We start from the raw sequence: 23418 nt of genomic DNA, 5'->3' as shown, positions 1-23418 counted from the left end.
GTGAATTCCTGGAACAGGCCAGACTTATGGGACAAAGGTTTCAGGACAAAGGCTACGAAAGGGATTTTATCGCAGAAAAAATACTAGAGGTTGGAGACATGGATTGCCGAGACCTGATTGAAGATAAGACCAGACAAGAAAAGAGAGGCACAAGATCTAATGAGGGGGCTATAATTCTTGACTTCAATGTCCAATATAAAAGTGTAGAAAAGATTATTAAAAAACATTGGCATATCCTACCGAATGATAAGAATTTACAGAATGTACTACCTAACACACCAAAGTTTATATATAGACGTGCCCCTACATTGAGGGATAGATTAGTTAAAAGCATCCCAGATCCACCTACGAAGAATTACACCTTTTTTACAGGAAAGGGTTTCTTCCCCTGTAAGCGGTGTTTCGCTTGCACGAGGACAAGTAAGCCGGATAAAGTGTTTCAATTCACAGCCACCAGCACAGGCAACATGCATGAGATCAGGGATTTTATCTGTTGCAACACAGAAGGAGCTGTGTATGTGTTGGAGTGTAGCTGCGGCCTACAATACGTGGGCCGCACAAAAAGACCATTGAGGGTAAGAATCAAGGAGCATGTGCAGAACATTATCAAGGGTTTTGACAAGCACAGCGTTTCTAAACACTTTGCGACACATCATAAGAAGGACCCCCGTGACTTAAAATTCTGGGTGATTGTACCGTATATTAAACACTGGAGAGGGGGACATAAGGTGAGGACTTTGAGTCAGATCGAATCTAAGTGGATATTTTCTCTTAATACTTTTCACCCAGGGGTTTAAATGTAGAATTCGATCTGAACTGTTTTATCAGTGATTTTTAAATACCCTCCCTTTTAACATGGGTACCTACCCCTCCCCCTCCCCCGCCCCCCCTCCCTTTTTTTCTCCTCCCTCCCCCTTCAACCCCCACACCCCCCCTTCCCCCTCCCACCCCTTCCCCTCCCTTTCCTTTAACCAAGACTAAAAGCCCTCCTCCCTGTAATGTCTCTCAGTGGTTTTAAATATTTTAAATTTTTAATAATTGTAATTTTTAATAATTGTAATTTTTAATAATTGTATTTTTTATATTTATCTCCACTTTGGAATATGTCAATCCCACTGTAATGCATGTGTCACTTCCGAGATCCATGATATAGATCCTACGCATGGGAAAATAACAGATACTATAAGGAAAGTCACATTGTTCCAGTTAAAATTTTTGGTTTAATTCTAATTGATTATTTTAATTATTTGTTTTAATTAATTTATTGAATTTTGCCAATGTTTATAATGGCTTTTAAATCGCCTGTTGTTTTTATTCTGCTATATATAGAAATATCCTCCCCTTCCTTTCGTTTAGCTGTTTTACAGCTGGATAACCTCCAAAAAAATGCCCGCCGTGCTATGTGGAGACAATATTACAGTCTCCAAACGAATGGTTGCGACTTAGGTTTTTTTTTCCAATATAGTAAACTATTATAAAATACCGCTGATTATATTCGTTGCATAGGTATTCGATCTGTTGAAGAATCATGAACTATATTATGAGATACCGCTGATCAAATTATATTCGTTGCATAGGGACTCGATCTGTTGAAGATTCATGAACGATATTCGATGCATAGGTATTCGACCTGGTATATTCGATGCATAGGTATTCGATATTATTTTTCGTTAGTACTTCGCCGGCGCTTCATTGTCATATACAGACAAGGAGTGTCCTTATTCGATTATTGGGCGGAGCTACCCCCGCCCAGTCCTCTTAACTTCGCTTCTGTTCTAGACTCCCATATCCCAGTTGAAGTCACAGGAAGTGATGTAACGCGCAGGATACGGAGACCGGAAGTGACACTTGCACCTGAGCGGTTCGCTTGAATTGTTTTGCTGCTAGTATTGCCTGACTCACCCCATTTGTTTGTGAGTATTTTAACCTTTAAATAAAATAGTGACAGTTTTTAAACTTGCTACACTATGGTTGTGCTTATATTTGTTCTTTGAGCCATACTGGAGTATATTGATGGAACTCACATGGGCTGAGATCTGAGAGTGGTTCCCTGAAGTTCCCCCTTCCCCCCCCCCCTCTGACTCCTGGTGTATCTTCGAGGAGGCTACATATACCGGTATGCTATATTTTATATAGCGGGGAGGTAATCACCCAGTGTGTACACTAACACGTGGATTCACCTGTGTGGAAGAAGATTCGTTATGCACTTTATAAGCACGGGGTCACTTTATACTTATATTTGATATTTTCACTGGACTGTGTTCACTCAGTTTGCCCATTGTGGGTGTCCTAATTATTTTGTGTTTATTATATACACTTAGCATTTTTTATGCAAATTCGTTTCACAATTAGATTATTGCGTGTGTTGAAATTTTGTTTTATATATGCACTCAGCACTTTTTGATACTCAATGTGTTCTATAGGCACAAGATGCACTTAGCACTTTGAAATCCAATCTTATGTTTATTGTTTATACACAGCTTGATGCATATGAGCACTTTAATTAGAGGTTATACCATTTCCCACGCTGTGTTTGTTTGGGTATCTCAATTTTTTTATTAGTTTTATTTGTCTGGGGTGGTTCTAAGCTGTCCAAGTTTGTTACACTCCCCTTAGACAAAATAAGTCTCCTTGAGTTCCGACTGAGGGTTCTACCACTTAACAATCCAAGGTAAAATACCAGCATTTTAAAAAAAAATTTAATTCACAAAAAAACACTACTAAAATAAGGCATGCAGTATTTTATCAAAATATTCCGTATTTATGTCATGAAACCCTTTGGTATTTTATCTCCTGCAATGTCATGTCCACTGGGATGTAAAGAGTGGAGAGGGATTGGAACACCTGTCAGTTTTTATTGCTGTCTGTGCCCCTGATAGGGAGATTCACTCTCTCTATTTTTACTGTTTATTCTTACCACTGAAAGTGAAAGGAAAATAAATTCCCACATTTTGGGTTGGCATCAGAACGCTAATAGTGGGGATATCTCCCCAGTGGTACAGGCTGGGAAGGGGTTAAATATCTAGGGAGATCAAAGGGTTAAATGTATGCCTAACCAGTGTTTTCATGTACCATGTTAGATGTTTTTACTAGGGAAATTGATGGATTTTATTCCCTGCCTTTCATGCACACAGAATCCATCCCTTCCCCCCTTTTCAAAACGAAACCCTGCCTTGTTTACATAGGCAGAGCTCCATTCTGTGTCTCTGCCAATGATCAGCAGATGCCGGGAGACATCCAGTGTCTGGCACCCACAGAGCGGCTTCTGCTGTGAGTAGCAAAAGCGGCCCACTGGTGGCGCACGTGTGCCCCCTAGGCAGAAGTGCAGAATCACATATATATATATATATATATATATATATATATATATATATATATATAAATATCTGTTATGTTCTACCATGGGATTAGACCATTGTGATTTGCATGTACATTGTATTGTGTTTGGAGTGTGTGAACTACAGAAGATCAAAGACCAAGATATCTATGAAGATTTGACTCAGGTCGGACAGTGGCGATTCATGGACAAATGATGCCTCCTAGTATACAATACAGCAGGACAGACAGTAATATAACTATTGAGAAAGAATGCCCCAGGAACACTCTGATTCGTCCAAAACCGAGTTGGGCTGGCAATGGGAGGGGGTTTGGATGAGGTGTGATTGAGGTTTGTAAAAAAGGCTGTTTCAAACAGAGAGCTCTCTTTCAACATCTGGAGACCAGCCAACAAGTCTATTCTAGAGGAAGTATATTCTTGTATTATGTTCTGATTGTAAGCTTTGTAATATTGTAATATCTTTTAATACTTGCATGTTAGCGTTTCCTGTCATCTTGAGAAATAAATAAGTTTATTAACCCGTATGCTTGATTTCATAGCTAACCTTGTATTATAGTGATATCATCAGTAACATGTGCTTAGAGTTTAATATAGAATAACTACTACATGTTGGAATACTGCCCTGCAGCCCAGACTCCGAAGGGAGGGGATCATGCCCTGCTTCAGTATGTCACAGTACATGTTTGCATTCATGGTTACCTCAATGAGTGCCGGCAGCACTCATGCAGCTCCAGACCATGACACTCCCTCCACCATGCTTGACTGTAGGCAAGACACACTTGTCTTTGTACTCCTCACCTGGTTACCGCCACACATGCTTGACCCCATCTTAGCCAAATAGGTTTATCTTGGTCTCATCAGACCACAGGACATGGTTCCAGTAATTCATGTCCTTGGTCTACTTGTCTTCAGTCAACTGTTTTGCTTTCTTGTGCATCATTTTTAGAAGAGGCTTCCTTCTGGGATGACAGTCATGCAGACCAATTTGATGCAGTGTGCAGCATATGGTCTGAGCACTGACAGGCTGACCCCCCCCCCCCCTCACCCTTTTAAACTCTGCAGCAGTTCTGGCAGCACTAATACGTCTATTTCCCAAAGGCAACCTCTGGATATGATGCTGAGCACGGGCACTCAACTTCTTTGGTCTACTACGGCAAGGCCTGTTCTGAGTGGAACCTGTCCTGTTAAACCACTGTATGGTTTTGGCCACCATGCTGCAGCTCAATTTCAGGGTCTTGGCAATCTACTTATAGCCTAGGCCATCTTTACGTAGAGCAACAATTCTTTTTTTCAGATCCTCAGAGTTCTTTGCCATGAGTTGCCATGTTGAACTTCCAGTGACCAGTATGAGAGAGTGAGAGCGAGAGAATGAGAGCGATAACACCAAATTTGATACACCTGTTCCCCATTCTCACCTTAGACCTTGTAACACTAACGAGTTACATGACAACGGGGAGGGAATATGGTTAATTGGGCCCAATTTGGACATTTTCACTTAGGGGTGTACTCATTAATGGCTGTGTGTTGAGCTATTTTGAGGGGACAGCAAATTTACACTGTTATACAAGCTGTACACTCACTACTTTACATTGTAACAATGTGTAATTTATTCAGCGTTGTCACATGAAAAGCTATTATAAATTATTTACAAAAATGTAAGGGGTGTACTCACTTTTGTGAGATACTGTTTACCCTAAATATATTCTTATATACATCATAAATAGCAATGTGAAAAAGTATCCTTCAAACATTTGTGTATAACAAACAACAGAGACTGGAATAATAATTTGTATATGCACATATGCTTGAAGGATACCTTTTCACATTGTTGTTTTATGACATAAGGAAAATATATATTTATAGTATTGTGAAACATGTGTTGCTTTGCACAAATAACAGAAATTGGAACAATATTTTTTGTTTACACATATGTTTGAAGAACACTTTTTTCACATTGTTGGTTTATGATATACATCTAAAAAAAAGGAGGGGGGGTCGTATATCCCGCTTAGTATATATAAGTATTGAGTGTAAATTGAGGACTGCAGTGATTAACCAGGTGACATAAACCAAGTAACAGACATAAACAAAATAAAATCACGCTAGTCAATATAAACAAATAAGTGTTAATAGTGCTATGACACACCGATAAAGAGAAAGATCATAAAGTGCATAGTGCAAACAAACAGATAATGAAAAACATTTCAAAGTAAAAATAGTGACTGAGTCCTTAAAATATGATGAAAGTCTAAGAATAATAAATATAAATCCACCACCAAGTGACTTGATGCAGAGTCTGACAGCGGTGTCCAAAGTCCCGCTACAGCTGCCTCAGGGCTCCGGGGTTTAGAAAACCCCTTGACATTCACACGTCTTCTTCCCCATTGACAGAACGAGCTACGTGGGTTTTAATTGGTCAGCGCTGACCAATTTGAATGCCCCTAAACGTCCCTCCTGATGGGGTACATTTAGGAGATTAAGCTTGGGGAATTTCTATGCCCCGGAGCCGTGAAGTGGCTATAGCAGGGCTCAGAATTGGAGATTGCCGTGCTGCAGGTCAGCGGGACTGGGGTGGGGGGGGGGGGCGGAGGAGAGGGCCCTGTAAAAGTTCACCTTATACTGCGTACACACGATTGGGCTATCCGCCGGACAATCCGCCTGTCTGTGTGCTAGTCCGCCGGACTTTTGAAATTCACGGACTTGCCCACACACGGAGTAAAGTCCGTTCATTTTGACATGACTCCAGGTAGATGGGACTAGCAAAGGAAGTCAATGTCGCTGCCTCCATTGGCGAGATTGATACCTCGCTGGCCCTGTCACCTGGTATGGATTTAAAAATGGTGTGGGGGTCCCACCAAAGTCCATAGCAGACCCTTATCCGAGCACGCAGCCTGGCCGGGCAGGAAAGGGGGTGGGGACGAGCGAGCACCCACCTCCTGAGCTGTACCAGGCCACGTGCCCTCAACATGGGGGGATGCTTTGGGGAAGGGGGCCCTGCGGCCCCCCAAAGCACCTTGTCCCCATGTTGATGAGGACAAGGGCCTCTTCCGAACAACCCTGGCCGTTGGTTGTTGGGGTTTGCGGGCGGGGGAGCATTTTGGAATCCGGGAGCCCCCTTTAATAAGGGGGCCCCCAGATACCAGCCCCCCACCCTATTTGAATGAGTATGGGGTACCTCTACCCATTCACCTGGTGAAAAAAGTGTAAATAAAAAAACACAACACAAGTTTTTTAAATAATTTATTAGACAGCTCTGGGGGTCTTCTTCTGCCTTGGGGGTCTTCTCGCCGGACTCCTCTGCTATCTTCTGCTCTTTTACTAGCGGAGGAGCCCGGCTTTCTTCGTCGTTGCCGCCGCTGTCCGGGGGTCTTCTTCTGACTTCTTCGGTTCTTCTTGCCGAGCCTCTGCTATCTTCTTATAGCTCTTTTACTAGCATTGGCCTGGTCTTCTGCCGCCTTCTTCTTCTTCCTTCCGATGTTGACACGGCACTCTCTCGGGCCGCAATGGCAAGGACGTGTTGTGCGGCGACTTATATAGGGACAAGGGACGGGGTCACCGGATGATGTCACATGGTGACCCCGCCCCTTATGATGTCACAGTCCCGAGGATGCTGGGGCTGTGACATCATAAGGGGTGTGGTCACCATGCGACATCACCCGGTGACCCTGCCCCTTGTCCCTATATAAGTCGCCGCACAACGTGTCCCTGCCATTGTGGCCAGAGATAGTGTTGTGTCAACATCAGAAGGAAGAAGAAGAGAAGAAGGCGGCGGTGGCGGCGGTGGCAGAAGACCGGGCCAACGCTAGTAAAAGAGCTATAAGAAGATAGCTATAGTCCGGCGAGTATTTCCGCCGGACCTAGTCCGCCGGAAAAGTCCGGTCGTGTGTGGGCAGGTCCGCTGGTTCGGAAAGTCAGCGGACCTTAGCTGCAAAGTCCAGCGGGTCATCCGCCAGACTAAATACGCTGGATAGTCCGATCGTGTGTACACGGCATTACAGATTTTTCTGTTTAACTTGCCTCTTCGGTTTCTAAAGAAAATAGAAATCATGATGATATTGTGAGTACATATTCACTACTATTGCAGAGTAGGATTATGTCCGGTTCTAATGTGATTGGTCTATATCTCTACTCTTTTACAGGTTATAAATCTCTCTAGATGGTGCTAAGGTAGGTGAATCATATGCATTACATTTACCTCTGTTTCCTGGATCTGGAGACCTTTTAATGTGTAAAGAGAGACATGCTTCTGCCTGTAGCTTGCTACTGTGCAGTACTAATTGTCAACCCCATAGATGTCTATTGGGATTTCACCCCTGGCTGCCTGAAGGGTAACATATAAATGCAGCAATGTGATAGCTGTCAAAGATTACATAAGAGGATCTCTAGACCAGGGGAACAGAGTTACATTTAGTGCATATTATTGCAGTGACCTCAACCTCCACTATAACCAAAAGTTATTTTACTATTTTCACTCCTGTAGTTAACAAAGTGTTTGATTGTAAGTGCATGGTGTGCATGAACAAACCTAACCTAAAAACAATGACAGAATGAAAAGAATATGTAGTGCTACCCCTGCATAAGCCACTTGGTAGATTGGGTTCTCTGTTCTTTGCCTTGATTTGGTGAATGATCTCAGCACCTCTGACAAGCAAAGGATATAAGCATGTGTCTGCCCTTCCATGTGCTCCTTGCTGTGAAGGCCAGTTATAGGTGGGGGCAGGGACCTTTTGGTTTGTTACTGGTGTATAATATGGTCCGAAGACACACTGTACACCTTTGCTGCCACTTTGATCTTGCTGGGTGTCTAGTGTGCTCCTGGTCCTTTAAGGGGGATTGGGCTTCCTTCATGGTCCACCTACTCCTCATCTATCCATTTAATGCATGTGCTTCCATTGTGGAGACACTTATAAACATAAATTCATTAGCGTTAGGACTACAAGCATACACAGGGTGCCGTGAGGAGGCCTTGCAGCTTATGCATGCATTTGCAAATGTGTGCTAACTAAACCCCTGTTTTTAACGCAAACTTTTGGACAGGTTAATTTGGTCAGTTAGCAGACTGGTTGGTGAGTTGAGCTATGGTATGTTCTGTCTTTGTTTTTCATGTGTCTGCCCTTCCATGTGCTCCTTGCTGTGAAGGCCAGTTTTAGGTGGGGGCAGGGACCTTTTTGTTTGTTACTCTATATGAATGACTATGGTAACGTCTAGACCTTTCTGAAGAGGAACTCCTTTCTATAGGCAGCAATTGAAGCCCTTGTAAAGCAGCTATCTAAAGAGACAGACTTTTGCCCTAGTTGTTTAGCCGGCTAGCATTGGGGCACAGTTTTTACTGTTGTGCACATAAATACAGTCCCAGTAAAGTCTACATGCATGGGTAAAGGCTGCTAGTCAAATGTCCAGTCCCTATGTACGCAGTCCCTACTAGTAGCGGTATAACAATCATGGCTGCGGTCTCTCACCACTCCCAGCAGTACAGCAAGTCTTGGCCCAGGTACTCAGCTGCCTGTAATTAATCTGCCTCTGTGCCCAGACATTCTGGTCATGACACTCCGTTTTATTTACGGGCTGTTCATAATTTCACTTGGTGCATTTACTGACAGGGTTGCTTTGTGAAAACTTGTCAGTTGGTTGAGCTGTAGCAGCAGCTGGGGCCCTGGGGTATACATGCTTTATTGGCTTGGCTTTGTCTCTTTGACAGAGGAAGGGGCAGGTTTATAAAGTGGTACTTTGTAGGCTATTCAACTTCACACATTGTCCATTATCCAGCATTTGGCCTCTAGAATTTCCGTACACTAAAGTTTTCACTTTGCATGTGTGCATCAAATAAGTAGTAATGTAGACTTAGATGAATGAGTATGGATGGCATCCACAATGATGAATTAATAAATAAATTCTGTGGACTGTTTGAACATGCATTCAGTGATGAAAGTTTGGCCAATAATCAGTTAAAGTATATAAGCCTTAACGATAAACTTCTTTCACTTGGTCCCTTTTTGTCTGTTAAGTATACCATTAAATGCATTTTGTTTTATCTGTTTAATATGTTGATCTTGTCAGAATTTATGTGAGCTGACAACTTCCTGTGCTCTGTACCTGTAGCGGCTGTTATCAATCACATGGATTTCTGAGGGCTACATACCCCTCTATGTTATTGAGAAGAATGAGAGGAGAAGAATTCAGGGAGAGGAAGCAACACAGCAGAGGCATAGAGTCTAGTCATTCTCCAGTTCATACACCAGCTGTTAGACTCAAATCAGAGTGCAGGTGATTACAGAGAACTAACACATAAAGAAGAGGACAAAATAGAATTCAGTAACTATCATCTTATACACGGAAACCATTACGGAGCGCGTTTTTGTACTTTTGGGCAGTGCCGTGAAGATGTCCAAGATTTAAACACATGATAAAGAGAAACCTTTTTTGCAGGTTACATAGTATGTAAGGCTGAACATAGACACCGTCTGTCACGTACCTTGTGACAGAGCCTGACATGTAGAGGGAGACCTCTCATAAAGCCTCGGCTCAAGAGCCACTTGAATTGCGACAGTGGCCATGAGAGCATGGTGATGTGCCTGCAAGATCCTCTGTTGGTCACAGAGGTGTGTGGCAGGTGTGTTACCAGAGCTGGGCTGGATGGCTGAAGCAGCAGATGGCATATGCGTGCCTGTGCATGCTAATGTTTCCTTGCATGCACATACGCATTCGCCTATGCCCAGCAAGATGGGCACCATATTCGCCTTTGCCTCGGAACTTCAGCTGTGCTATGGCCAGCATATCTCTGACACCATCCATCCAGTCAAACCTGAGTGTGTGTGTGTGTCTGTGTGTGTGTTTATGTCACTAACATTTCCATTATCCTTGTATGTTGTATCCATTAATTAACACATCTAAATGTTTTTTTAATCTATACTCCCCGCTGACACTACCAATTCTAGAAGGGAGTTCCATATCCTTACTGCTCTAACAGTAAACAACTCCTTACACAGTTTAAAATTAAACCACTTTTCATCCAACTTCATTTTGTAGCTGTATGACTTCTTAGGTTAATATAGTGGAAAAATACTTTGCCTATGGAACTTTTAAGAGTTACACCAAAAAAGTTAATACTACTTTACATAAAATGTACAAATTTTATTCCATATTCAAGTAAAAAATTGACAGAAGTAAATAATACATATGTCCTAATATAAAAAGATAGAAAAGATACAAATATGAATTGATATACAGTATATCTTGGTTAGATACTTACTGTACTTACTATATCAACTAGAATTTTTGAAGGCGAAAAGATCTTTTCTCCTACAAAATTTATTTTGATACAGTAAGTACACCTATTGTAGAGAGCGGGATAGCTTTTTTACCCATATCCGGTTTTGATGAGGGTCTATATTATACTATTATTTTTATGAGATGGTCTCTTCACAGAAATATGGATTTGATTGTCTCCTGAAGAAGTGATTGTTGCTTCACGAAATGCATCAAGCTACTAGTCCAACATGCACTTACCTGCTTATATTTGCAATGTTGTTTACATCTAACCAATATATATCAACACATATTTGTATCTTTTCTATCTTTTTATATCATGACATATGTATCATTTACTGTGTAAAATTGTGTATATTATTATGTAAAATGGTATTAAAGCTCCATTTAAAAAAAAAAAAAAAAAAACATTCCCCTCTGGGTGATCTATGTACATTGCAAGGATTATAACAACATTTGTTGCAGATTCCTACCATTTGTTATTCTGAAGACATCACGGTTTGTTCCTCTGTGCCCCTGTTCTGAGTGGGTCTAATGGGAGTGGTTTCATAATTATCCGTCAGCTGTACAGCTGCAGAGCTCTAATGAGGAAAGCTGCTGGACCTGCATCTCTTTAGATGTGTTCCTATTGGGAGTATCTCACCAAAAATGACATTTTTGTTGCAGGGGATACCTGAAATCTGACTTGTATCTGATGCCGCGTACACGCGATCGGACTATCTGGCGGACTTAGTAGGGTGGACCTAGTCTGGCGGAACGCCCACCGGACTTTGCAGCTGAGGTCCGCCGAACCTTCCGAACGACGGTCCTGCCCACACACGACCAGACTTTTCCGACAGGCTAAGTCCGGCGACAGATGACTGGGCCACTGCTAGTAAAAGAGTTATAGGAAGAAATCGGAGGCCTGGCAAGAAGAACCGAAGAGGGGGACAAGACCCCCGAAGTCGGAAGAAGACCCCCGGGCGGCGATAAAGAGGAAAGCCAGGATCCTCTGCTAGTAAAAGAGCTAGCAGAAGATAGCAGAGGAGTCCGGCGATAAGACCCCCCAAGACGGAAGAAGACCCCCGGAGCTGTGCAATAAATTATTTTAAAACCTTGTGTTGTGTTTTATTTACATTTTTTTCACCAGGTGAATGGGTAGGGGTACATTGTGCCCCAACTCATTGTTATTGAGAAGAATGAGAGGAGAAGAATTCAGGGAGAGGAAGCAACACAGCAGAGGCATAGAGTCTAGTCATTCTCCAGTTCATACACCAGCTGTTAGACTCAAATCAGAGTGCAGGGGATTACAGAGATCTAACACATAAAGAAGAGGACAAAATAGAATTCAGTAACTATCATCTTATACACGGAAACCATTACGGAGCGCGTTTTTGTACTTTTGGGCAGTGCCGTGAAGATGTCCAAGATTTAAACACATGATAAAGAGAAACCTTTTTTGCAGGTTACATAGTATGTAAGGCTGAACATAGACACCATCTGTCACGTACCTTGTGACAGAGCCTGACATGTAGAGGGAGACCTCTCATAAAGCTTCGGCTCAAGAGCCACTTGAATTGCGACAGTGGCCATGAGAGCATGGTGATGTGCCTGCAAGATCCTCTGTTGGTCACAGAGGTGTGTGGCAGGTGTGTTACCAGAGCTGGGCTGGATGGCTGAAGCAGCAGATGGCATATGCGTGCCTGTGCATGCTAATGTTTCCTTGCATGCACATACGCATTCGCCTATGCCCAGCAAGATGGGCACCATATTCGCCTTTGCCTCGGAACTTCAGCTGTGCTATGGCCAGCATATCTCTGACACCATCCATCCAGTCAAACCTGAGTGTGTGTGTGTGTCTGTGTGTGTGTTTATGTCACTAACATTTCCATTATCCTTGTATGTTGTACCCATTAATTAACACATCTAAACGTTTTTTTAATCTATACTCCCCGCTGACACTACCAATTCTAGAAGGGAGTTCCATATCCTTACTGCTCTAACAGTAAACAACTCCTTACACAGTTTAAAATTAAACCACTTTTCATCCAACTTCATTTTGTAGCTGTATGACTTCTTAGGTTAATATAGTGGAAAAATACTTTGCCTATGGAACTTTTAAGAGTTACACCAAAAAAGTTAATACTACTTTACATAAAATGTACAAATTTTATTCCATATTCAAGTAAAAAATTGACAGAAGTAAATAATACATATGTCCTAATATAAAAAGATAGAAAAGATACAAATATGAATTGATATACAGTATATCTTGGTTAGATACTTACTGTACTTACTATATCAACTAGAATTTTTGAAGGCGAAAAGATCTTTTCTCCTACAAAATTTATTTTGATACAGTAAGTACACCTATTGTAGAGAGCGGGATAGCTTTTTTACCCATATCCGGTTTTGATGAGGGTCTATATTATACTATTATTTTTATGAGATGGTCTCTTCACAGAAATATGGATTTGATTGTCTCCTGAAGAAGTGATTGTTGCTTCACGAAATGCATCAAGCTACTAGTCCAACATGCACTTACCTGCTTATATTTGCAATGTTGTTTACATCTAACCAATATACACTACCGTTCAAAAGTTTGGGGTCACATTGAAATGTCCTTATTTTTGAAGGAAAAGCACTGTACTTTTCAATGAAGCTAACTTTAAACTAGTCCTAACTTTAAACAAATATACTCTATACATTGCTAATGTGGTAAATGACTATTCTAACTGCAAATGTCTAGTTTTTGGTGCAATATCTACATAGGTGTATAGAGGCCCATTTCCAGCAACTATCACTCCAGTGTTCTAATGGTACAATGTGTTTGCTCATTGGCTCAGAAGGCTAATTGATGATTAGCAAACCCTTGTGCAATCATGTTCACACATCTAAAAACAGTCTAGCTCCTTCCAGAAGCTACAAAACTGACCTTCCTGTGAGCAGATTGAGTTTCTGGAGCATCACATTTGTGGGGTCAATTAAACGCTCAAAATGGCCAGAAAAAGAGAACTTTCATCTGAAACTCGACAGTCTATTCTTGTTCTTAGAAATTAAGGCTATTCCATGCGAGAAATTGCAAAGAAATTGAAGATTTCCTACAACGGTGTGTACTACTCCCTTCAGAGGACAGCACAAACAGGCTCTAACCAGAGTAGAAAAAGAAGTGGGAGGCCGCGTTGCACAACTAAGCAAGAAGATAAGCACATTAGAGTCTCTAGTTTGAGAAACAGACGCCTCACAGGTCCCCAACTGGCATCTTCATTAAATAGTACCCGCAAAACACCAGTGTCAACATCTGCAGTGAAGAGGCGGCTGCGGGATTTTGGGCTTCAGGGCAGAGTGGCAAAGAAAAAGCCATATCTGAGACTGGCCAATAAAAGAAAAAGATTAAGATGGGCAAAAGAACACAGACATTGGACAGAGGAAGACTGGAAAAAAGTGTTGTGGACGGATGAATCCAAGTTTGAGGTGTTTGGATCACAAAGAAGAACGTTTGTGAGACGCAGAAAAAATGAAAAGATGCTGGAAGAATGCCTGACGCCATCTGTTAAGCATGGTGGAGGTAATGTGATGGTCTGGGGTTGCTTTGGTGCTGGTAAGGTGGGAGCTTTGTACAGGGTAAAAGGGATTCTGAATAAGGAAGGCTATCACTCCATTTTGCAACGCCATGCCATACCCAGTGGACAGCGCTTGATTGGAGCCAATTTCATCCTACAACAGGACAATGACCCTAAACACACCTCCAAATTGTGCAAGAACTATTTACAGCAGAAGCAGGCAGCTGGTATTCTATCGGTAATGGAGTGGCCAGCACAGTCACCAGATCTGAACCCCATTGAGCTGTTGTGGGAGCAGCTTGACCGTATGGTACGCCAGAAGTGCCCATCCAACCAATCCAACTTGTGGGAGCTGCTTCTAGAAGCGTGGGGTGAAATTTCTCCAGCTTACCTCAATAAATTAACAGCTAGAATGCCAAAGGTGTGCAATGCTGTAATTGCTGCAAAAGGAGGATTCTTTGACGAAAGCAAAGTTTGATGTAAAAACAATGTTATTTCAAATACAAATCATTATTTCTAACCTTGTCAATGTCTTGACTCTATTTTCTATTCATTTCACAACGTATGGTGGTGAATAAGTGTGACTTTTCATGGAAAACACAAAATTGTTTGGGTGACCCCAAACTTTTGAACGGTAGTGTATATCAACACATATTTGTATCTTTTCTATCTTTTTATATCATGACATATGTATCATTTACTGTGTAAAATTGTGTATATTATTATGTAAAATGGTATTAAAGCTCCATTTAAAAAAAACAAAAAACATTCCCCTCTGGGTGATCTATGTACATTGCAAGGATTATAACAACATTTGTTGCAGATTCCTACCATTTGTTATTCTGAAGACATCACGGTTGTTCCTCTGTGCCCCTGTTCTGAGTGGGTCTAATGGGAGTGGTTTCATAATTATCCGTCAGCTGTGCAGCTGCAGAGCTCTAATGAGGAAAGCTGCTGGACCTGCATCTCTTTAGATGTGTTCCTATTGGGAGTATCTCACCAAAAATGACATTTTTGTTGCAGGGGATACCTGAAATCGGACTTGTATCTGATGCCGCGTACACACGGTCGGACTATCTGGCGGACTTAGTAGGGTGGACCTAGTCTGGCGGAACGCCCGCCGGACTTTGCAGCTGAGGTCCGCTGAACTTTCCGAACGACGGTCCTGCCCACACACGACCAGACTTTTCCGATGGGCTAAGTCCGGCAAAAGATGACTGGGCCACCGCTAGTAAAAGAGTTATAGGAAGAAATCGGAGGCCTGGCAAGAAGAACCGAAGAGGGGGACAAGACCCCCGAAGTCGGAAGAAGACCCCCGGGCGGTGATAAAGAGGAAAGCCAGGATCCTCTGCTAGTAAAAGAGCTAGCAGAAGATAGCAGAGGAGTCCGGCGATAAGACCCCCCAAGACGGAAGAAGACCCCCGGAGCTGTGCAATAAATTATTTTAAAACCTTGTGTTGTGTTTTATTTACATTTTTTTCACCAGGTGAATGGGTAGGGGTACATTGTGCCCCAACTCATTCACATAGTATGGTATCTGAGGGCCCCCTTATTAAAGGGGGCTCACGGATTTCCGATAAGCCCCCGCCCACAGACCCTGACAACCAATGGCCAGGGTTGTCGGGAAGAGGCCCTTGTCCTCATCAACATGAGGACAAGGTGCTTTGGGGTGGGGAGGCCGCACAGCCCACCCTTCCCCAAAGCACCACCCATGTTGAGGTCACGCGGCATGGTACGGCTCAGGAGGGGGGGGGGCGCTCGCTCATCCCCACCCCCTTTTCCTGACCGGCCAAGCTGTGTGCTCGGATAAGGGTCTGATAAGGACTCTGGGGGGGGACCCCATGCCTTTTTTTGGCATAGGGCTTCCCCTTTAAGTCCATACCAGGTGACGGGGCTAGCGAGGCGTCAATCTCGCCGCCGAAGGCGGTGGCATTGACCTTCTTCTCTAGTCCCGTCTACCTGGAGCTGCGTTAAAAATTAACAAACTTTCCACCGTGTGTAGGCAAGTCCGTTAATTTCAAAAGTCCGGCGGACTAGCACACAGATGGCTGGATTGTCTGCCGGACAATTTTTGAGTCAAAACTTCTTTCTAAGTCTGCTGGACTTTTGGGGAAAAAACACACACGGGCGGATTGTCTGGTGGACTCTGGTCCGCCGGATAGTCTGAAAGTCTGATTCTTATCCCAGAGGGGTTTTAATTATAATAAAATGGTTAACTATTTATTTCTTAAACAAAGATTATTTATTTATTTAACTATTGATCCTGAAGGTTGAATGAGTTTTTTGCCATCCTAAAACTGTAAGTGACACAATCACCAAGTGTAAATAAAATAAAAAAAGCCACTACGTCTAAGTAAAGCATCTACAATGCATTATATTTTTGTTTTTAGGTTTAAATATGTTTGAATCTGTCATTCACTGCTTTATAAATATAAAAGCTTGTTTCTGGATTTAGAATACAAGTGATGATATGTACCTTCTGTTTTAAAAAAAGAAAACAATACTGCATTATGCAAAATAGAAAAAAAGGGAAATACGATATGTAGAATTGTGACAAGAGAAAAAAGTCAGTGGGGAAAGCGTGTGTGCAGTTAATTAAAACACAGACCCAAAACAGACAAATAACTTTTTTGTAGCTGTTATATAACAATTACCTAACAATGTGGGATAATGTATTAAATACAAAAATAAAGATACAAACTATTTTTTAGACGAAAAATAGCCTTCTGAAGAAGACCCCCCGAGAGGGTCGAAACGCGTAAAGGGCTTATATTATCTTTATGCATATATCTTTTATTTTATTGATATTATGTTTCAAGCATTATAATTGTATGTATATATGTATTTTTGTTTATACATCATTATACATTTTTACTCACATAGTGGAGTTCAGTCCCTGACCACTGTGTTACCTATCTAATCCTCTTTTTTATCAATAAAATATTTATATTACGAGCCCCTTTTTTTGCTACATGTCAGTATTTCTTACATTTATAGTTATTAGCTTCTACAGGTAATTATGCTGGTAAAAAGCCCCACCTTGGGGACACTTTTTCTTTCTTTTTTGTAACAAACTATTTTTTTTCCTGACAAGTATATTAGTACATATATAACTCTCGAAAAAAGGTGTGTGTATATCGTCCCGAAGCCCATGGTGCCTGCACTGTCCTGTCATGTTCTAATTTAAAAAAGCTGCAAACGGGTGCCGATGTCAAAAGCAATGGATGATGTTTCAACTTTTAAAGGAGAAGGAGATATTAAAGAGTATCCAAAATTAAGAACACAAATCTAATATGTTGCAACTTGCAAGTCTTTAGATGTGGTGGCTGCATTTTTTTTAGGTACTGTTTCTTTATTTTTACCTATTTTTACCTGGTGACCCAGCCATAACACACTTTTGTCCTAGGATTGCAAGGCTCACTCACTGTATTGTATTTGTAAAGAAGTAGAAACTAACTGTACCATATCTGTAGGGGAGCAGCGTTGTCTCACTAAGACAGTGATGGCGAACCTTGGCACCCCAGATGTTTTGGAACTACATTTCCCATAATGCTCAACTACACTGCAGAGTGCATGAGCATCATGGGAAATATAGTTCCAAAACATCTGGGGTGCCAAGGTTCACCATCACTGCACTAGGACATCACTAACTACAGAACACATTCACTTCTTCTTCTCTTAATAACATGGAGTTCTGTTGTCCCAGATAGCTCACACTGCATAAATGGATAAAGAAAAATAATGTGGCACATATTCAGTGTAAACAGTAATAAATATAAAGTTCAATGTTCAAAAGTGCAAAAATCTGAAGAACTTCATATAATATGATCTTGCATATAACTGTGCAAGTAAATTTAGTTGGATCAAATTTGTCTTGCATACACATGGTCACACAAAGTTGGTTGGAAATTGTGAACGTCAAGGACACGGTGACGTTCAATAGCCAGTGCGGCTCTTCTGCTTGGTTCCAAGCATGCGTGGAACTTTGTGCGTCGGAATTGTCTACATACGATTGGAATTTCTGACAACGGAGCTCAAATTTTTTGTGTTGGAAATTACGATGGAAAATGTCCGATGGAGCCTACACACGGTCGGAATTTCCATCAGAAAGCTCACATCGAACATTTTCCGTCGGAAAATCCAACCGTGTGTATGGGGCATTAGTTGTTTAATTTACCCAAGAATTCTGATTGACCCAGGCAAACGGCTCAGTTTTGTGCTCAATATCCATTCTACAGGTTTTTGTTAATCAGCTTTCAGGTTTTAATATAGTATGCTGGTTGGCTGTGACAGTTCTGCACAACACATTGATCAATCATGCCTGCTGTTTATACATAAGTTTATGGTATAAATACTGTTTAAAGAGGACCTGTGCTGTGGAACCTATGCTCAAATAAGGCAAGCAGAGGACAAAGCACTGACTAAAGGCTCCCTCCAATGGTTCTCATCCTTCTCCATTCTGTCCAAGACAAAAAAAGAAATGTCTTTAGTTATACTTTAAGGTGCCATGTTTTACACTGTGTCTCTATGGTGTGGATGTGACCACTTGATAGAGGATAGGGCTTTGCTTCCTTGTGTCAGAGTGGACCCCTCGATGACTGGTGATCTGGAGATTGGTAAGGTATTATACAAAAAGCTGACCTGCCAATCTCCAAGTTTGCTTACAGCATTTGTGCACTTTATATCCATCACATAAACTGTGAATATTTTGATGGCTGCAAGCTTTCCTTGCTTTATATAAGCAATGTATGGCAAACCTCTGATAGCATTAAGGTGCATATCTTCTGAGATTTCAACTAATGACTACAGAGTCCTATACTGGTATCAATACCCTGTTATATAATTTACCTTCACCTTGAATCTATCACAGGAGCTTTGTGCTTCACAGTGAGGGAAGATATCAGATCTACCTAAACAATGTGAGAATACCAATGCTAAAACCACTATAAAGAAATATGTATGAACTAACGAATAGCTGTCAACATCACAAGGTGTTGTCACACTGCATAAATGGATAAAGAAAAATAATGTGGCGCATATTCAATGTAAACAGTAATAAATATAAAGTGCAATGTTCAAAAGTGCAAAAATCAGAAGAACTTCATATAAAATGATCTTGCATATAACTGTGCAAATACATTTCCAAAAGTGAAAAGGTGCATCAAAGTATTAATGAGTGCATAAAAATGAATGTCCAATCAAAAAGTGACAAAAAATAATATATAAAGTGCTTTTGAAAAGAAACAGGAAACATTCAATTCATCCAAAGTGTTGTCACCATCCACTCAGTAATGGACAATCATATATTAATAGATAGTTAATAAAGTAAAATGCTTTGTGCAAGAAAAAATGGAAGACTTTCAATTCATCCAAGTGTTGTCACCTTCCGCTGTGTACCAATAGTTTGCCCCGGCCTCTCACCTCATACAGAGACCCCTATGGGTCTAGTCAAGCCTCAACTGTTTGCTGGGGAATCATTGTCAGCCTAGGACAATGATTCCCCAGTAAACAGTTGATTTACAGAGGTATCCATAGACCGCTCCTACATAGGGATCAGTTCCTTGGCTCATCAAGTAAAATTTACTTGTAATGAGAGAAGGTGGGCTTCATAGTGCAGTAATCCAATAAAAGTTTATTTTAAAACACACGTAGTAACTTACAGTCAAAAATGATGCAAACAGCTTCACAAACGATACAACTTCAGGCCTCATCCGTGACCGGAAGTGACGACACGTGATGACACCTGGCTCCTCCCTAGCGTGTTGCGTCACTGAACACGTGACTCCATCAAGGGTATAGAGCCTTATTATAGGCTTACCTGTCAAATTAGGATCCCCAGCTGTGTCTCTGTAGATTCACATGGGCGGCCAGATCTACCTGTTGCCTGAATAATGCCATTTGATGTCTATTGAGTCCTCAATTTGGTATACTTACCTAATCACATGCCCATGCATTTTTAAAAAGGACTTCCTATTTTGCAGCCAGTGAAGTTCTTTGATCTATCTGGTGTCTGGTCACAGCCTATACGCTAGCTAGATTTGGAAAACTATGAGTTAATCATCTGCCTACATATTGTTTTTCTAATATACCAAACCCCAAATACCGGCTGGTTAGATTGACATCCCTGGCCATGTGTGTGACATATGTTTGTCTGTTCGTGCTACGTGTGATGCAGCTGCACCAATTAAAGAGGGAGTAAACCCTGATGAGTTTTACTTCCTCTTTTTTTCCCTGCAAAGTAAAAGCATAATGGACTAGCCCATTATGTGGCACTTACCTGCAAATGAACCCGGCATTGTCCCCGCTGGTGGCTGCATCAATCTTCGCCCCTCTTCCTTGCCGGGCCATGGACTCTGGCTCTGTGACTGGCCAGAGTCACATGATATCAGATGGCGGCGAAGTCACTCAGTTACGTCACCGGGTGGCCTCGCTCTTGCCTATATATCTGTTGATCATCGAGGCAGAGCTTTTTAAAAAATATTTTTTAGGTCCATCTGCGCTGTAATTAAAGAAGGATGGACATTGTGGGACACTTTTTTTTTTTTAAATAAAGGAATTGTCAAAAATTGTCTTGGTACAATGTACCCCTACCCATTCACATGGGGGGGGCGGGATGTGGGGGCCCCCTTGCTAACCACTTGACAACCGGCTCACACTGATATACATTGGTAGAATGTCTCTCCTGCCATCCCTCTCATCGGGAACAGTGATCTCTGTTGCTTCAGTGGTAGCCCCCCCCCCCCCCCCCCCCCACAGTTAGAACACGCTATGGAAACACACTTATCCCCTTGATCACCCCCTAGAGTTTAACCCCTTCCCTGTCAGTGACATTTATACAGTAATCAGTGGCTATTTTTAGCTCTGTCTGATCTGTTTAGCTCAATGTCTGATCTGTTCGCTGCAATGTCGCAGTCCTGATAAAAAAGATCACCACCATTACTAATAAAAAAAATAATAATAATAAAAATGCCATAACTCTATCTATAATCTAATCATTATAATTGTTTATAATGCAAAAAATAAAAACCGCAAAGGTGATCAAATATCACCAAAAGAAAGCTATATTTGTGGGAGAAAAAGGGCATCAATTTTATTTGGGTACAATGTTGCATGACTGTGCAATCATCAGTTAAAGTGAAGCAGTGCTGTATCGTCAAAAATGTTCTGGTGATTAAGGGGGTAAAACTTTCCAGGGCTGAAGTGGTTGAAGGGGGCTTCCAGATTCTGATAAGGCCCGCAGACCCCACAACCATCAGACAAGGGTGAACCCCAAAGCACCCTCCCCATGTTGAGGGAAAGTGAATTGGTATGGTTCAGGGGGGGCGCTCACTGGTCCCCCCCATCCTGATCTTCTCGGTTGCATGCTCGGATAAGGGTCTGGTATCGATTTTGGGGGGGACCCCACACCATTTTTTTATTTTGGTGCAGGGTTCCCCTTAAAATAAATACCAGACCTGAAGGGCCAGGTATGGATTGGGGGGCCCTACGACATTTAAAAAAAAATTGGGCGCAGGTTCCCCTTAACCATTTCAATACCGTGTGTTATACAGGCATACCCCACTTTTACGTACACAATGGGGTTTATTTACTAAAGCTGGAAAGTGCAAAATCAGGCTCACTTCTGCATAGAAACCAATGAGCTTCCAGTTTTAATTACCAAAGCTTAATTGATCAAGCCGAGGTTAGAAGCTCATTGGTTTCTATGCAGAAGTGAGCCTGATTTTGCACTTTCCAGCTTTAGTAAATAAACCCCATTGTGTACTTAAAAGTGGGGTATGCCTGTATATACTACTTAGCCTGTACTGACTGAATATAGAGTCTTCACTGAATATCTACACTAAATGCAGAGTGTATATATCTATATCTATATCTATATATATATATATATATATATATATATATATATATATATATATATATATATATATATATATATATATATATACCCTGTTTCCCCTAAAATAAGACCTAGCCTGATTGTCGGTGTTGGCTGCAATATAGACCCTACCACCCAAATAAGCCCTACCCTGTTTCCTCAAAAATAAGCCCTACCCTGAAAAGAAGACCTACAAGGACTTTAACTAGGGCTTATTTGGGGGGTAGGGCTTTTATTGCAGCTATCACCGACAATCACACTAGGTCTTATTTTAGGGGAAACATGGTAATACACTGCCTGCACACCACTAACTAACCTGCTTGCCTAATCTAGCTCAATCAATCTCCGTCCACACACTCTACATGGCCACTACGTGGACTTAATCCCCCTGAGCCAAGATTGGCCAAAGGCACCCTGCCTTTGGCCAATTAGCGCTCTCGCAGTCGAGCGCACTGTGATTGGCCAAAGCATGCTAGTCAGGTGCATGCTTTGGCCAATCATCAGACGTCAATGCACTGTGATCTCGCAGTGCTTTGTGGGGCATTCCATGGTGCTCAAATTTCCCGTGAACGCTCCATATGTTCGGTTAGTTTGCGAGCAAACAAACATCGATGTTCGAGTCGAACTTATGTTTGAATCAAACAGTGGGCTCATCCCTTATTATAGGCTTACCTGTAGGTACAAGTGGTGTAACTAGGTTTACAACCACTTTAATACCATGTTTCCTTTTTTAAAATACAACTGAGATGAAAGTGGTGGGGAATTTTTATCTAGTCCTTGTTATTTTTGTAAAAAAGATCCCATGTTTAAGCTGCCTGGTCCTCTTGTAACTTCCTTTAAGGGGCAACCCCAACTGATGTTTATGCCTTTATGAGTTACCTGGACTGCACCTTTATAGGCGAGTCAGCAATCACTTGGAATGCTGTATTTTCTTATATTACTGAGCTTTACCGTTTTTAGATTCTAGTGAGTTACTGGCACTCAATTTTTGTGTTTTCTTGGTCAAAGGCATTAGTGTTTTTTTTTAATCTCACACTGCAGATTTAAAGTTATTAGGCTACATAGCAGGAGTGCCTAGGCACAGTTTTGTCAAAAAACACACACGCTATTTTTAATAGGAATTTAGGACAAAATTTACATTTCTAGATATTCTCTAAAAGATAGCAGATCTTCATTGTTTTGTGAGTTCATATCCACATTGCATTTTTTGGACTAGTATGGTAGTTTAGGGTTAATTTATACAGTGATTACAGTGTGATTATAGTGTGTGAATACAGTATGTTGTGTTGTCAGTAGAAAGCTAACACGTTTAGCTTTATTTTGCACACTAAACATGGCAGTTAGTCTACAGAGTTCAAGCTCCATTTTCATTTCCATTCATTTTTACAGGTTAGCTC

This window comes from Lithobates pipiens, unplaced genomic scaffold (assembly GCF_037356315.1).
Source record: "Lithobates pipiens isolate NorthernLeopardFrog02 unplaced genomic scaffold, aLitPip1_a1.2 Scaffold_18, whole genome shotgun sequence".
Taxonomy (NCBI): Eukaryota; Metazoa; Chordata; class Amphibia; order Anura; family Ranidae; genus Lithobates; species Lithobates pipiens.
Note: the sequence above shows the minus strand (reverse complement) of the source record.